The 15,549-nt window shown below is 34.5% G+C and overlaps 1 non-coding gene across 1 annotated transcript; it reads right to left on the bottom strand.

Moving 5' to 3' along the window:
- Positions 1-3,805: 3,805 nt before the first annotated feature.
- LOC117284660 lies at positions 3,806-4,009 on the bottom strand. The gene has a single exon (XR_004515753.1). It is a non-coding gene; the product is annotated as a small nucleolar RNA SNORA73 family (small nucleolar RNA).
- Between the last annotated feature and the right edge of the window lie 11,540 nt (positions 4,010-15,549).

Below are 15,549 nucleotides of genomic sequence, written 5' to 3'. Positions count from 1 at the left end.
CCCCTGCCATGTATCTGTTGCCTAGGATGGCTTTTGCTAATCTAGGTCTCTTATAGTTCCAAATGAATTTTTGGATTCTTTTCTCTAGTTCTGTGAAATATAGTGTTGGAATTTCAATTGGCATTGCATTGATTCTGTATAGCAGTTTTTGTAGTATGGCCATTTTCACTATGTTGATTCTTCCTACCCAGGAGCAGGGGATATCTTTCCATTTTCTTATATTCTCTTCAATCTCTTTTTTCAGAGTGCTGTAGTTTTCACTGTAGAGGTCTTTTGCTTCTTTTGTTAGACTGATTCCTAGATACTTCATTTTTTTGGATGCTTCCTATGCCAATGTCTTCATGAGTTCTGCCTAACTTATCTTCCATTGTTTAGTGTTTCTTTTTTATTATTTAGATCTTTAATCCACTTGGATTTTAGTTTAGTGCATGGTAAAAGATAAGGGTCTAGTTTTAATCTTTGGCAGGATGAAATCCAGGTTTTCCAACACCATTTATTAAAGAGGCTATCTTTCCCCTAGTGAGAATGGTTGGCTCCTTTGTCAAAGATGAAATAGCTGAGTATGTCTGGAGTTGTTTCTGTATCTTCTAATCTATTTCACTGATCCTTGGGTTTTTTTTCTTTGCCAGTACCATGCTGTTTTTATTACAGTGGCTTTGTAGTATCATTTCACATTGGGGATTATGATACCCCCTGCCACGTCCCTGTTGCCTAGAATTGCTTTTGTATTTCTAGGTCTCTTATGGTCCCAAAGTAATTTTTGGATGTTTTTCTCTAGTTCTGTGAAATATAGTGTTGGAATTTCAGTAGAGATTGTGTTGAATCTGTACAGCAGTTTTGGAAGTATGGCCATTTCACTATGTTGATTCTTCCTACCCAGGAGCAGGTGATATCTTTCCATTTTCTTATATCCTCTTTGATCTCTTTTTTCAGAGTGCTATAGTTTTCAGTGTACAGGTCTTTTGCTTCTTACTAGATACTTCATTTTTGGGGATGTTATTGTGAAAGGAATTGTTTCCCTAATTTCTCTTTCAGTGAGTCTGTCATTTGTGTACAAGAAGGCTATTGATTTTTGAGTGTTGGCCTTGTATCCATCTACTCCCCTGAAAGTTTCAATTAAGTCTAGAAGTGTTTTGGCAGAGCTTTTTGGGGTCTTCTCATATTGTCGGCAAATAATGACAGTTTAACTTCTTCCTTTCCTATCTTTATTGCTTTAATTTCTTTCTCTTGTCTAAATGCTGTGGCTAATGTTTCCAGAACTGTATTGAAGAGGAGTGTTGATAGTGGGCATTCTTGTCTTGTTCCAGATTTTAACATGAAGGTTTACAGTTTTGGCCATTTAATATGATGCTGGCTGTTGGTTTTTCATAGGTAGCCTGTATCAAGTTGAGATAAAGGCCATCTATTCCATTTTTGTACAGGGTCTTCATCATGAATGGGTGTTGAAGTTTGTCAAATGCTTTTTCTGCATCTATAGAGATGATCATATGATTTTTGTCCTTGACTCTGTTAATATAGTGTATTACATTTATTGATATATGTATGCTGTGCCATCCTTGCATCCCTAGAATAAATCCAACTTGGTCAGGGTGTATGATCTTCTTGATGACCCTCTGTATTCTGTTTGCCAGTATCTTATTTAGGATTTTTACATCTATGTTTATTAAAGAGATTGGCCTTTTGGTAGTTCCTTTTTGGTTGGGTCTTTCCCAGTTTTGGGAATCAAAGTAATACTTCCTTCCAGGAATGAATTTGGAAGTATTGCTTCCCTTTCAATTTCATTGAAAAGTTTAACATGTAGTGGCAGTAGTTCTTCTCTAAATTTCTTGTAAAGTTCAGCAGTGAGTCCATCATGACCCAGGCTTTTCTTCTGGTAAACTTTTAATTACATTTTCAATTTCATTGATTGTAATTGGGGTGTTTAGAATTTTTTTATCTTCTTTGTTCAATTTTGGAAATTCATAAGTACCAAGAAATCTGTGCATTTCTTCTGTTTTCCATTTTATTAGAGTACAGGTTCTCAAAGTATGCATTGATGATCCTCTGGATTTCTGGTAGATCTGCTGTGACTCCACCTTTTTCATTATTAAATGCATGGATCTAAGCCTTTTCTTTTTCTTTTCTTTTCTTTCTTTTTTTTTTTTTTTTTTTTTTTGACAAGGTTGGCTAAGGTTTTATAGATTTTATTTATTCTTTCAAAAAAACAACTCTCGTTTTGGTGGCACATGCCTGTAATCCCAGCACTCGGGAGGCTGAGGCAGAAGGATCGCTGTGAGTTCAAGACCAGCCTGAGCTACATAGTGAGTTTCAGGGCAGTCTCAACTACATAGTGAGACCCTTTCTCAAAAAACCAAAAAAAGAAAAAAAAAACTCTTCTGTTCATTGATTTTGTTTTGTTTTGATTTGTTCTCTTAGTTTCCATTGCATTGATTTCTGCTCTAATCTTTATAATTTCCTCCTTTGTATGAGCTTTGGGTTTTTCTTGCTCTTCTTTTTCTAGGAGCCTAAGATTCATTACTAGGTTGTTTATTTGAGCTTACTCTGTTTTCCTAGTGTGTTCATTCACTACTATGAATTTTCCATGTAGAACTGCTTTCGCTTGTGTCCCACAGATTTTTATATGTTGTACTGGCATTATCATTTATTTGTAAAAACTGACTAATTCCTTCTTTAATTTCCTCTGTGACCCATTGATTGTTCAGGAGTGTTGTTCAATTTCCATGTTTTTGTAAAGTTCTTATGCAGACCATATTTTTTTTATCCATTCAATTTTTGATAGGCCTCTTTGATTTATTGATTTTTTTTCATTGTTTTCTGCATGGTTTATCTCCTCAGTCATTGCCCCAAAGACTTGGAGCAGTTGTAGGTATACAGGCAGCTTCTAAAATTTAGCTATTTTAAGTTGTGCTGTTATAAAAATGAGTATGCATGTATCACAGTATGATAATGACTTTAATTTTTTCAGGAAGTTACTTAGGAGGGAATAGTTTGATCCAATGAAATTTCTATTTTTAGTTTTTTTGAGGAATTGTCACTATATTTCCACAGTTGATATACTAGTTTACATTGCCACCAACAATATAGAAGGGTTCCTTTTTTCCCCTCCAGCTCTCCAGCATTTATTATTTGATTTCTTGATGATAGCCATTCTTTCTGCATATAGATGGAAAATTAGGATTGTTTTAATTTGTATTTCTCTAATAGACAATGATGTTAAACACCTTTTCATATATTTATTGACTATTTTTTCTTCTGAGAATTGTATATTCATTTCAGTTACACATTTTTTACTAGGTCTTTTATTTGGAAGAGTCTATTTTTTTTAAGTTTTATAAAATATGTTTTAAATGTTAGTCCTCTGTCTGAGGAATAGCTGGCAAAATTTTTAGGTTGACTCTTCACTCTGTTGGCTGTTTCTTTTGCTGTGCAGAATATTTTTAATCTGGTATGACCCCATTTGTTCTTTCTCAGTATTAATTCTTGTGCCATTAGAGTTCTGTTCAGAAAGACCTTTCTTATGACTATGTACAGGAGTTTTAGCTGTTTATATTTTTGTTGTTGTTGTTGTTGTTGTTTCAACATTCAGATTTCCATTTCTTCTGAGTTCTTCAATTTTTTAGTGTCTATGTTTAGGAAGTAGTTGCTAATAATTTGAAATTCAGAATGTTCATTGTGATTTTAACATTTTCATTTTTAATTGCATTGATTTATGTCGTTTTTTTCTTTTTTGGTAAGATTAATTAAAGGTTTTTCTATTTAGTTTATTCTTTCAAAGGACTGCCTCTTTGATTTATCGAAATTTTTTCATTGTTTCCTGCATAGTTTATCCTCTCAGTCATTGCCCAGAGGACTCTGAACAGTCATAGGAATATGCAGGCACAGACACAAGGCCAAGCTTCTTCTGCAATGTTGTGACAAGGGACTGTACATCATGGAGCAGAGCCCTGTACTCCCCTATGCAGCCTGGACAAAGTCTGGGGAGAGTTACCTCCCAGGATATCCACATTAGATGATTTTTTTATTTTGTTATTTTGTCTCTATTTCATTGGTTTCTGCTCTGATCTTTATAATTCCTATCTTGTTCTAGCTTTGGATTTGGATTTTCTTGTTTTCCTAAGACATTGAGGTACATCATTAGCTTTATTTAGGCTCACTCTGTTTCAGTGATATGGCCTTTCACAGCTATAGACTTCTCTCTCAGGAGGACTGTTTACATTGTGTCCCATACTTTCTGTTGTACTGAATTCTCATTTAATTCTAGGAATTGACCTGTTTTTCCTTGATTTCTTGTAGAACCCACTGATTATTCAAGAGTTGTTTAATTATTCAAGAGTATGGTGTAGTTGCTGTTGCATAATTTCTGTGGTTTCTTTTGCCATTGGTTTCAAGTTTCATTGCACTGTTATCTTACAATATGCATGGTAAAAAATGATTATTTTACATTTATTTAAGCATGACTTATTGAATAGTATGTAGTTTATTTTTGAAGAGGTTTCCACATGCTGTGAAAAATGAATGTGTATTCTGTTTCTGTTGGGTGCAACACTATATATCTATTAAGTCCATTTTTCAAAGGTTTTGTCAATTCTGATATTTCTTTGTTGAATTTTTTGTTTAGTTGAGTAACCTATGTGTGATAGTGTGGTATTGAGTTTCCCCACTATAGCTGTATTGAAGGTTATTTGATCTTTCATGTCCAGTGCAATCATGGGTGGTGAATTGGAGGTGGCTGGATCTAGGGTATGTGATACTAGGATCAAGGATGTGATGCTGAGATTGACTCATGTTATGATGCTAGGATTACAGGTATGAGTGCTACCCACTATAAGGGTGGGTATCCTGGTTAGGATATAAGGGACAGAAAGAGCATAGTTGCTTGCCATTTGTCACTTGTTTCTGCTGCTGCTGCTGCTGCTGCTGCTGCAGCTGCTTGTCTTCTGCTACCCACTCTGTGATGCCCCTCTGCCATGTCACCCTGCCCTGGGACTAGCCAATGATGAACTGAAGCCTCTATAACTGTGAGCCAAATAAACCTTTCCTCCTTGAACTTTGGGTATCGGGTATTTCATCTCAGCAATGAGCAAAGTAACTAAGACACTCAAATTCTTTTCTATACTGGGCATTCAGATTTTGCAACTCTTTTTTTTTTTTTAAGTTCTGCTATGTTTTCATTGATGTCTTGCATAGACTCGCTGATTGCTTCATTAGTATCACTATCTGTTTGGTTACATTGTTTAATTCACCAAGCACCTTATTGATATATTTTGTTACCTCCACCATTTTCCTTTCAGATATTTTGGCTCTGTGGCTTTTGCTTTCCTACCCATCGATCCACCATGAATAAGCTTTGCACGAGTTGGAAGTTTTGGGAGGCATTTTTGCTGAACTGTCTTCTCACATTTCTGTTTTATATTTATTTGCTTATTTTCTGTGTTGAGGCTTGGGGTTAACTCTAGTAAGTAGGTTCTTGCTATCCTGGAGACCTTTAGTTAGTGTCTACTTTTCATAGAAATCTTCTGGGCATGGCTAACTATTGGTTTTTGGCTTTGTCCCAGGATCCCACCACCACCATTTATTTGGGAGTGGAGGTCCCGGCTTATTTGGCCCAGTACTCAGTTCTTTGGGAATTGGCCACAATATTAATTATGACCTCAGGCAATTGAGACATTGGCATACAAAGAAAATCAATTGATAGAAACAACTATGTCACGTAGGCTGTAGTAGAAAAATCATCAATATTAATAGTACCAAACACAAACTGGATATAGACAAACATTAAGAACCAATAATGTGCCACACTTAACCATAGAAGAAAAATCTATGATTATAGTATAAACACAAAGACAAACCAGATATTGACCTAGAGTAAATATCTACTCAAAGGAACAACTTTACCTCCACTAACAATAGAATGGTGTTCAACATTAGTAAGATATAGTTAACCATCTACAGATTCATAAACCTTAATGGTCATACTAGTAAGGATAGAGACTATAGGAATGGGAGAATGCAAAAAGTAGAATTTGAAAAATTAAGTGATGGAGATAAGAAGAGGAGAAAAGTTAAATAAAGGTTACTATTGAGAGGTAAAAAGAAATTAATAACATTAGATAAAGGTGACAGAATAAATAAAAAGAAGAGAAAAGAAAAATAGAAAGTAAATTAAAAGAAAAAGAAAAAATAAGGGAATAAATTAAAAGAGCAAGAAAAAGACAACAACATTTTTTAAATAATAATAATGAAGGGCCGGGGATTTAACTCAGTGGTTTGGTGACCTGCCTTGCAAGCGCAAAGACCTGAGTTCAATCCCCGGTACCAAAATAATAATAATAATAATAATAATAATAAAAGGGAAAAAAACAAAATAGGAACTAAAACTCCAAGCATCACCAAAAACTATAGAGAGAAATGAGAAAATAATGGGTCAATAGAAAAAAGAACTTAGGCATTTCCAAATGAGTGATTTCCTTTCAGGACCTGTAATCTTTGGAATCCAGAAAATCATGTTCCTTTCCATCCTGCTTTATAGCGTGTGAATTTGTGAGGTGATCCTCTCTCCTCAAGTGGTCTCCCTGCCTTTAAACCCCAGATTGTGGCACCATCCAAGCTGAGACACATCCTTGCTCATGTTAGTACATGGGGAAGCAATCAGACCACTTATCTCCACTCAATGCAGGCAGCAGGTGAAGAAGGCTCAAGCAGACCACAGGATTCAACACCATCACCTTTAGATCCAGCTCCCTCTGAAACCAACACCCAGTGAAGTGGGCCTCCCAGCATCGAACGCAGACCTTTTCAGCCTTTTTGGACTGAGTTTGAATTTCACAGGGGATCTATGTCTAGTTCTGACCCTGTCCCCCTCTGCTTCTTGTAGCTATCTCTCACCCAGTCTTTGTGGTAGGGTAACACTGAAAGTCCTGGAGTGAAATTATAGTGTAGGTGTTCTGTAGCTCAGTCCCATGGAAGAAAAGTAACTGTCCCAGGTTGTTAAAACCATGAAATGTCATAGAATTAGAACAGGGCCCTGTCTTATTTCTTCATCATTTAACTAAAACAAGGTAACCACTTCTTAAAATATTTACTAAAAGTTAAATAGTAAGGTAAATAGGAGCACTCCTCTTATGCTATTGTGATACTGTAGAATCTTTATTCCAGCCTCCTTCTATTAAAGGAACCAACCCAGTCCAACAAAGATAATGTCTTCCATTGTGTCTACCTGCCCAGAGCTTACTTCTGACCAATGAGATATAACTCATTCTCCTCCAGTCTTATACTCACCTAATTTCTATTTCTTTCCCTAGAGCAAAACTTTTTAAAGCATATGTGTTCACCTTCTCTAAGGCAATATACTAATAACTATCCACCAAAAGATTTTGTCTATGACTGTCAACTGAGACATTCCCTAAATGAACAGTATGTTTTTCCATGTTTGGATGGTTGGCTGTGTCCAGTAACTTCTGTAAGACTTTAAAGATCTGTTGCCACTTGGACTCATTTTAATAGGGAACCAGGGCTGTGTGGTCCCTCTGCAATCTTCAAAATTTCTGCTTAAGGGTCAGGTGTGATCGCACACACCTGTAATCCCAGCACTTAAGCGGCTAAGGCAGGATGATCACCGCAAGGTTGAGGCCAGCCTCTGCTACATAGGTCAGCCTGAACTGCATACCTAGACCCTGTCTAAAAAAAATGTGCTTAATCTCCTCTAAGCAGTTGTTTGAAGAAGACCATGCATATGTATTTCCAGGATCAAGCAATGAATATTTTGTCATGAAGTAATTTATATCTATACCTAAAGAAACAATTCTTTCTGTCCTTGTCTCTTTCCCCTTCAAGACTCAAAGGATCTTTAAGAACATTAAAGTGGCCCACTTTGTATCATCTTAAACAGAATATTTTTCTTTTTTGGAGTATCTGTATTCAATTTATTTTGTACTCTTTCCCCAAAACAATTGATGGATTAAGTATTTCCTAGAACTAAAAGAACTATGATTGTGTTTTTAGAGTGTTGTGTGTTTATTTAATTACATTTTTGTTGATGTTAGTTTTTATTCCCAAATCAAAGAATCATTCTCCCCCAAAGAAGAACTTAAGTCCTTGGGGGAACTTAGAAAACTGCAACTTAGAAATAGCAATACTTTTATATTCCCAGTGTAAAGGCCTAGTGTTAGCCTTTTACAATGGAAATGTTCAGATATATTCCTTCTTATTGTCTGCAGAGCTCTGATTACCTTGAAAGTGGACATAAGCAGATCTGAAAAGAAGTAATATGTTTTTCTATAATATGACACTTTGTACCCCCAGCATCTTGCACTATACAAATATTTGAAAAGTATAGCCTGGATGGATGGACAGACAAATAAAAGAATGAACAAATTGAATATAATTCATCTGTTATTGTTAACTGTTGCTCTATGCCTTAAATAGCAATAAATTGTTGTTTTTTAGAATGCTTTGAGCTGGCTGGATAGATTTTTCTGCTGTTATCATCCATTCAGCTACATATCACTACTGGATCCACTGGGATGAAAGATTCAAGATGGCGCCACTCAGATAGCTGATGCTGACTGACTACTCAGATGCCTTGGTTTCTCTCCCATGTTCTAAAAATCAATCTTTTGATATATTAGACAAACTTCCTTTTTGGTAGACTCTGGGCAACATTCCAAGAGTTTAGAAACAGAAACTGCAAGACACTAAGTCCTAGGCTTCAAACTTCATACATGACTTCTGCTGCATATGTTAGTCAAAGAAAGACACAGCCAAGCCCAGATTCAAGGAGTGGGGAGATGCACTCCACCTCTGGCAGGAAGGACCTGCAAAGTATTTCTTCCGGTCTTCTTTCTGACCACAATCATCTGCATTCCTTGCACATGCAAAATTTACTCATCCCTTCTTAATAGCTCAAAAAGTTGCAATCAGTTGCAATAGTTGCAATAATTTCAGTTAGATTTCAATATCTATAATTTGTACCCATGCTTACCTCACTCATGCACCATGAGATTAACACCTGATAAACGTAACCTGAAAGAACTCCAGCTCTCTTCATAACCAACGTATGAGCTCCATAACCTTACTGCTTCCTTGTCACACTGCTTCCCATACTGATACTGAATTTCCCCAGTGACTGACTTCTTGCATTCTATCCCACTTTTACCCCTACATTAGCCCTCTCATCAGCTGATACAATTTGCCTGACATACCCAAGGCTACCTCCATATAGTGACAGGTATATGTCAGAATAGTGAGAATAAAGTCATCTTTTGAAGTATTTATAAAGTTGTTTGGAAAAATCAAAGCAGTTGAATTGTATTTATGATTTCAGTAATGATTTGTAGTTTTACACTTCAGTGATTCCCTCACCTGTCTATAAAATAGAATAAACAATTTTGTTTAGGGCTACAATATGCCTCTCACCTGTTTTCATTTTGTTACTGGGAGGATATCCAAAGATATTGCTATCTATTTTCCTTTTCCATCCCATGGAAAAACTATGCTACCTTACATTTATTGTACATTTTAATTGGCAGCTTTAATTATATAGTATAATAGTTTTCTGCATTACATCTCAAAATATTTTAATCAAAAGGAATTATTTTATTAAATTTGAGACAACTCACAATTTAGTTGATTAGAGAATAACTTCTATTAAAATAAATCCCATTTGTATTCCATTTTGCACTCTTATTATGACCTTGGCCTTGACTCGTTGTGATAAAGAGAACTAAAAATGGCTATGTTTCTTTCTTTTCAGATTTCTTAAATGTTTATTTCTTATACTACAGCAACCTGAGTTAAATAACAAAACCATTACTGTGATTCTTGCTAAAAATAAGTTCAAAGCAGATAAATGAACTTCATTTTTCATGTGTATATTCTTAGTTTCCATAATCCATGAGTTCTGCCTAAAAGTAAAAGACCGTGCACTATAATTTATAATTGGAGCTATTTGTTTAGAAATTGCATTGATGATTTTCTGTGCCTAAAATAGTTTAAAGCTGTGAGACATCTTATGTCCTGGCTTTTTAACAATTTTACTTTGATTGTCTCTAGAGTTGTCATAATTGAATACTATCCTCAGGCATCACTTACCTCCAACTCTGTATTCTCAGTTATTTATGCAGAATAAATATTAAGATAACCATATTTATTTATTCAAAACATACATGTAACCCATACTCTAAACATTCTCACTAAACCAAATCTAACTGATTCATTTGTTTAACAAACATTTAGCTGCTAGGTGAGGGAGATACACATAAAACAAACCCCTTGCTCTTATTGAACTTACATTCTAATGTGTAGAGAAAATAAACAAGTGTAGAGGACACTAAGCAAAGATTAGTGCAGTAAGAAAATAATAAAAAGAGAATGAAAAGATAATGAGCACCAGGTTGGAGGAGACTACTATTTTGTGTATTAGTAGTAATATTTACTAGATACAGGTTAGGCTGTAATGCCTAACAAATTTATTTCAGCCCAGATAACTGACCTCTGAAATATGCCTCGAATTCTGGTAGAGCCCTTTTCCTCTCTCTAGGATTATATGGTAGATCAATGCTTACTTTGTCTCACATACTAATGATCTCAGCACACCAATACTGAACAATCATCTGGATGTGTAACCTCCTGAGCCAGCCTTAATTCCACTGCATTTAGTTCTCATAAAGCAACTGATACAACAACTTTCTTTCCCTTTAGAAACAATTTTCAAATATATTATCTTCTGGAAAGTGGTCAATCAGGTTCCTTGAATTTAGTAGGACCTCATTTGGATCGGACATTCAAGTTCTTCGTTGAGGTCATTATTGTTCCGTCTTTTTTCTTTGAAAATGTAGCAAATCAAAGCAGGCTGTTCAAAGCCAGAAAAAAAAAAAAACTGAAAAAAAAATGCCAGAGGGAAAAGGGTAAACAAGAAAAAACAAGAGAAAAAACCAATTATCCAATATGAGAATAATTTGTGTTGCTATTAAAATTAAATCACTGGTCTTTTATTTGGCTTGGAGACACCCAGGTGGTTGTTATTTGTGAATATTTACATTAATTCATAGCCAAAATTCACATTTATTTCCATCCTTTCCAAAATGTGCATCAGCATGGCATTTGCCATTTAAATTTTTGTTAGTATTTCTAAAACACAGTCATTTTCAGACCACCATTTTCACTGTTTCCTCATCAATTACTTCTTGTGCAATTGCTTTGAACTTCATGGAGGTTTGGACTTCTGATCTCTACTTCTTACCCATGGGAACTGAAATTGTAATTCTGTTTATCCTAATCACCCACCTGAGAAATTAATAATTTCTTGATCGCATTTTCCATTTCTAATCCTAAATCTGAAGACTGTGAATATTAATCAATTGGCAATATTCACAGCATGCTGAAAACATGAGATTGGTATGCTATGATTTAATCACATTATTTAAATATAAATGATTCATTTAGCATCTTTGAAGAAGAAATAACCTTCAACTATATGCAGGTGAACCACAAGTACAGCGCTGTTGGTAAAGATTGTTTGGAGGAGTGGAGAGAACCAGGTGAATTGCTCCAGAATCCACAGGGGTCTGTCCCCTGTAGTTACTAGTTTCTTCTGTTTTACACTGTGATATGACTGTGGATAAATACTTTGAAAGAAATGTTTAGTCTGGGCTTTTTCTGGATCACAACCACAAAAGTGATCAGCTAGAACAGAGAAAATTAAAAAGTTTAAGGATTAAAGAGTTTGTTAATTTCAGGGAGAATGAATTTTGTGAATAACTAAAAACTTTCCTTAATAGAAAATGTTTTTTGAGTTAGAGAAGCATTAGAATGAAAATTACTATTCCCTCCTACTCTGTTTCTTCACTGTATGATAAATGATAGATTTGCTGCACTGGCCAATTTCCATTTTTGTGAGATATTTTTCTGGTGGCCATTGTAACACAAAATCAGTTTATCATTTAAACTGCCCATTAATATATCTCTCCCCACTTTACCCCCCACCTCTGTCAGTCAAATACATACAACAGGAGTTTTTTTAACTATACTGAAAATTAAAACTTGAATATAATTATATTACTACTAATATATAGACTAGTCTAAAAGCAGTGTTAAAAACTCTTCCAGCCAAACAAATAGAAAATAAGATTAGCAGTTGCTCAGTTTTGGCTTTATTTTCAGCTGAAAAGAAGAAAGAAGTAGAGATTCAGGAGATAATATGGCTATGTATATAACTAGGTATATATATATATAACTAGAACATTTTATTTTAAACCTGTTTAGATTTATAATCGTAAAGAATGAATGACAAATAAGAATAGGGCAATTTTTTTCAAGAATCCTAGATTAACAAAGAAGCCATTATACCATGGTAATATTTATCTCTTGAAAGACAATTTTTTTAATTGAGTTTATTGGTACATTAGGGGCTAAAGGTGTAGGGAAAGACAATTTTTTAAAGTAAGAGAAATAAGAAAAGCAGTTGAAATTTTCACTGGAGAAAGTTTTATTATGGCAAACTTCACTTTCTCAAATTTAATTTAATGTTACACAAAAATGTAATATTGTAATATACTCTCTATGGATATCATCCCATACTGCAACTTCTCTAAACTGCTGAGAAGATCATTCTTTAGCTGGCTTTTGTTGTTTTTGGAACAGTGAAAAGGAGATAAGATATTATTTCATATATTTTCACTTCTGTTTCTGCAAACGTTGCTGGTTTGGATGAAATACAAAATGTTTGCAGGCCGAACATCTATGGTAACAGAGGTATTGTAGTCTACTAAATTCTTTTTTATTATCATCGTTTATTCAGCTCTTCTTCACACTTTGTGTAAAGCATTATCTTAATATTAATGGGAGTTATTGAGGACACTGTGACAACAGATTGCTCTTTTCCTCTTAAGAGAACAAATTTCAGGAAAGACGACTTTAGACCTTGCAGGCAGATTTGTCTCCTATGGTAATTCTGGTTTCCTGAAGCCCTCGGTGTCACAGACTATACTAGTTTCCAGGCAGATAAAACAGTATTAGCTACTCACCAGCAACAGGGCAACTGCACACTAAATACGTACCCTCTATTCTGGTACATATTTGATCTGAACCACCAAGATTCCAGGGTGATGTTAATTGATTGTAAAAATATAAATTAACATTTTCCCACTTTTCTCATTCATATATACTTGGGACCTAGAATCTTTTCTTCACAGGAACCATGAGGCATCTCTTGAAGATGAGATACTTGAATATGTGACCTAAAAAGTTCATGCAACTTCAAGTACCTAAAGCACTAGGGAAATCTGGCTCAACTTGCATTATTGTTTTTTAGCATATCACTTTATGCTTAGTCTCTTAACATTTTCTTCTCACCTATAGGTAAAGTTCCTGTCATCGGAGGATTCTGTTGTGTGAAGTCACCAAATATATTTAAAACTTTAAAATATGCTTTAATGGAATCATATCTGCTATCAGTATATTCTAAAACCCCAGCCTAACAGGACAATGGTAGAGTGGTATTTTTTAGCACTTGATTTAACAGCTGGATATAAATATAAACTCGAATAAGTGTTCGCTTCATAATGACCTCTGTTATCAAGACTCAGCCTAGTCACCAGATCTGTCAATACATCCTTCACCCTACATGTTCTTAAGTGACAAGATCCACTTCTCCAGTTTATCTATTTGTTAGCTTTATTGATTTGAATTCCCTCTCTGTGTCTATTCATATGTGAAGAGGAGATAGATATTTAGGCCACAGACTGTGACAAACACGCAATAAACAGTATAAAGTGATCACTGTGGGATCAATCTGTAAGGTCAGAGGAAAACAAAGCGTTTTAGTATATTAAGCTATATTTACTACTATTTTTGATTTATACCACGCCAACTGCCATGAATGTAATTTTCAAGTTTAGTTAACACTTTTTGTTCAGATAATAAAGAACCCACTCTCATCATTTAACAGACATTATTGTGGATCTACTATGTGCCACAGTGCTAAGTATTGGGGACAAAAGCATGAACAACACATGTTCTTTGTTCACAGTCTAGTCAGGGAAAGAGAAATTTTTTTAAATAATCGCACTACAGTATGATAAGTATTAAAGCAAAAATGTGAATGATTTAAGTTTGTTTTTGCAGATTTTAGTATATGTGCTGCCGAAGAGAGCACTATTTTTGTAGATTTTGATAAGCAAGTTTAGAGCCTCAACAGCTAAACTGCTCTGCATAATAGAGGAAGAATTCAACAATTCAGGAGATAGGTGTAAGACAGCTCGTCCATGAGAAATGTAATGTGAGTCTCATATGAAATTTCAAAATCTAGTACTCAATTTCTTTCAATTTTTAATTGGTATATGTTTGTGATACATAATGATTATATTTATTTTGGGAAATAAATATATTTCATTTTTTAAAATGAAATTAAAAAGGTAAAATCAGTCTTCATAATATATTTTAAGTCAATATATCCAAAGCATGTCACATCTACATATAATCAAGAAATATTTTTAAAATTATTAATAATTTTTTTTTCCAATTAAGTTTTCAAAATCTGTTGTATATTTGACACTTGCAGCACATCTGATCCTATACTAACTTCATTCAAGGTTGGCTTATTGGACAGAGCAAATACAATATGTTTATAGTGATTAGATTTCTACATATCATCTTTATTAGACGTTCCACAAGCACCTCAGACTCAAAACAATGAAAATTAAAGTCACTGAATCATTCCTTCAAATACCTTTCTATGCTTCTTAATTGTTCTTACTTCAATCTCCCAGGCTGCTTTCTATTACCCTACAAAGCTAGCTATTTGCTCTCTCCTGTCCTAACCCCATTCCAGGCCATCATCACTATCTAGCATCTGGATTACTACAACTGATCTTCTTTCAACTTGATTTATTTCGATTCACTTTCCACAGAAAGATAAATTTTTCTAAAATTTAAAATAAATCAACATTTTGTTTGTCTTCTTCTTTTCTCAGTAGAAATCCATAATCTCTTTAAATTGCCTTAGAATATACCATGCTGTTTGCCTCCTCATTATATCTAGAGGCTTATTCTAATTTTCTTTTTGCTCTTCACACTAAATGTATGAAACTTCTTTCAGTCGATCAAGTGCAGTCACCACTTAAAGCCTTTGACAATAGATATTTCTTTTGTATGGAGCATATTCCCTAATTTTTGGTCTAAGAAGTACAATCAAGTATCCCCAAGTCAGTTTGATTATCATTTTAGATGGTTATCTCATACCCTCTAATTCCCCTATCATAACATTTAATAGACTCTTTTATAATTTCCTATAAATATAATATTTACTGAGACTATTTTTTCAAAGAAGAGCCATGTTTTTCCCTCATGGTACCTCCATGTATACTATATCTGGCACAAATTAGGTACTCTGTAGATATATGTGGAATGATTAATTTACATCAATAGATTGTAGTATTAGAGAGATCAAAGGAAGGTATCAAGTTAGGATACTGCAATAGTCTATATACTAATAGATGTTGAAAGTGTTAAGTAAGAGTACTTATAATAGATAAAGAATGAGTGGGGCACAGC

This window comes from Fukomys damarensis, unplaced genomic scaffold (assembly GCF_012274545.1).
Source record: "Fukomys damarensis isolate Sample0158 unplaced genomic scaffold, DMR_v1.0_HiC HiC_scaffold_38, whole genome shotgun sequence".
Lineage (NCBI taxonomy): Eukaryota > Metazoa > Chordata > Mammalia > Rodentia > Bathyergidae > Fukomys > Fukomys damarensis.
Note: the sequence above shows the minus strand (reverse complement) of the source record. Positions and strands in the feature narration are given on the sequence as shown.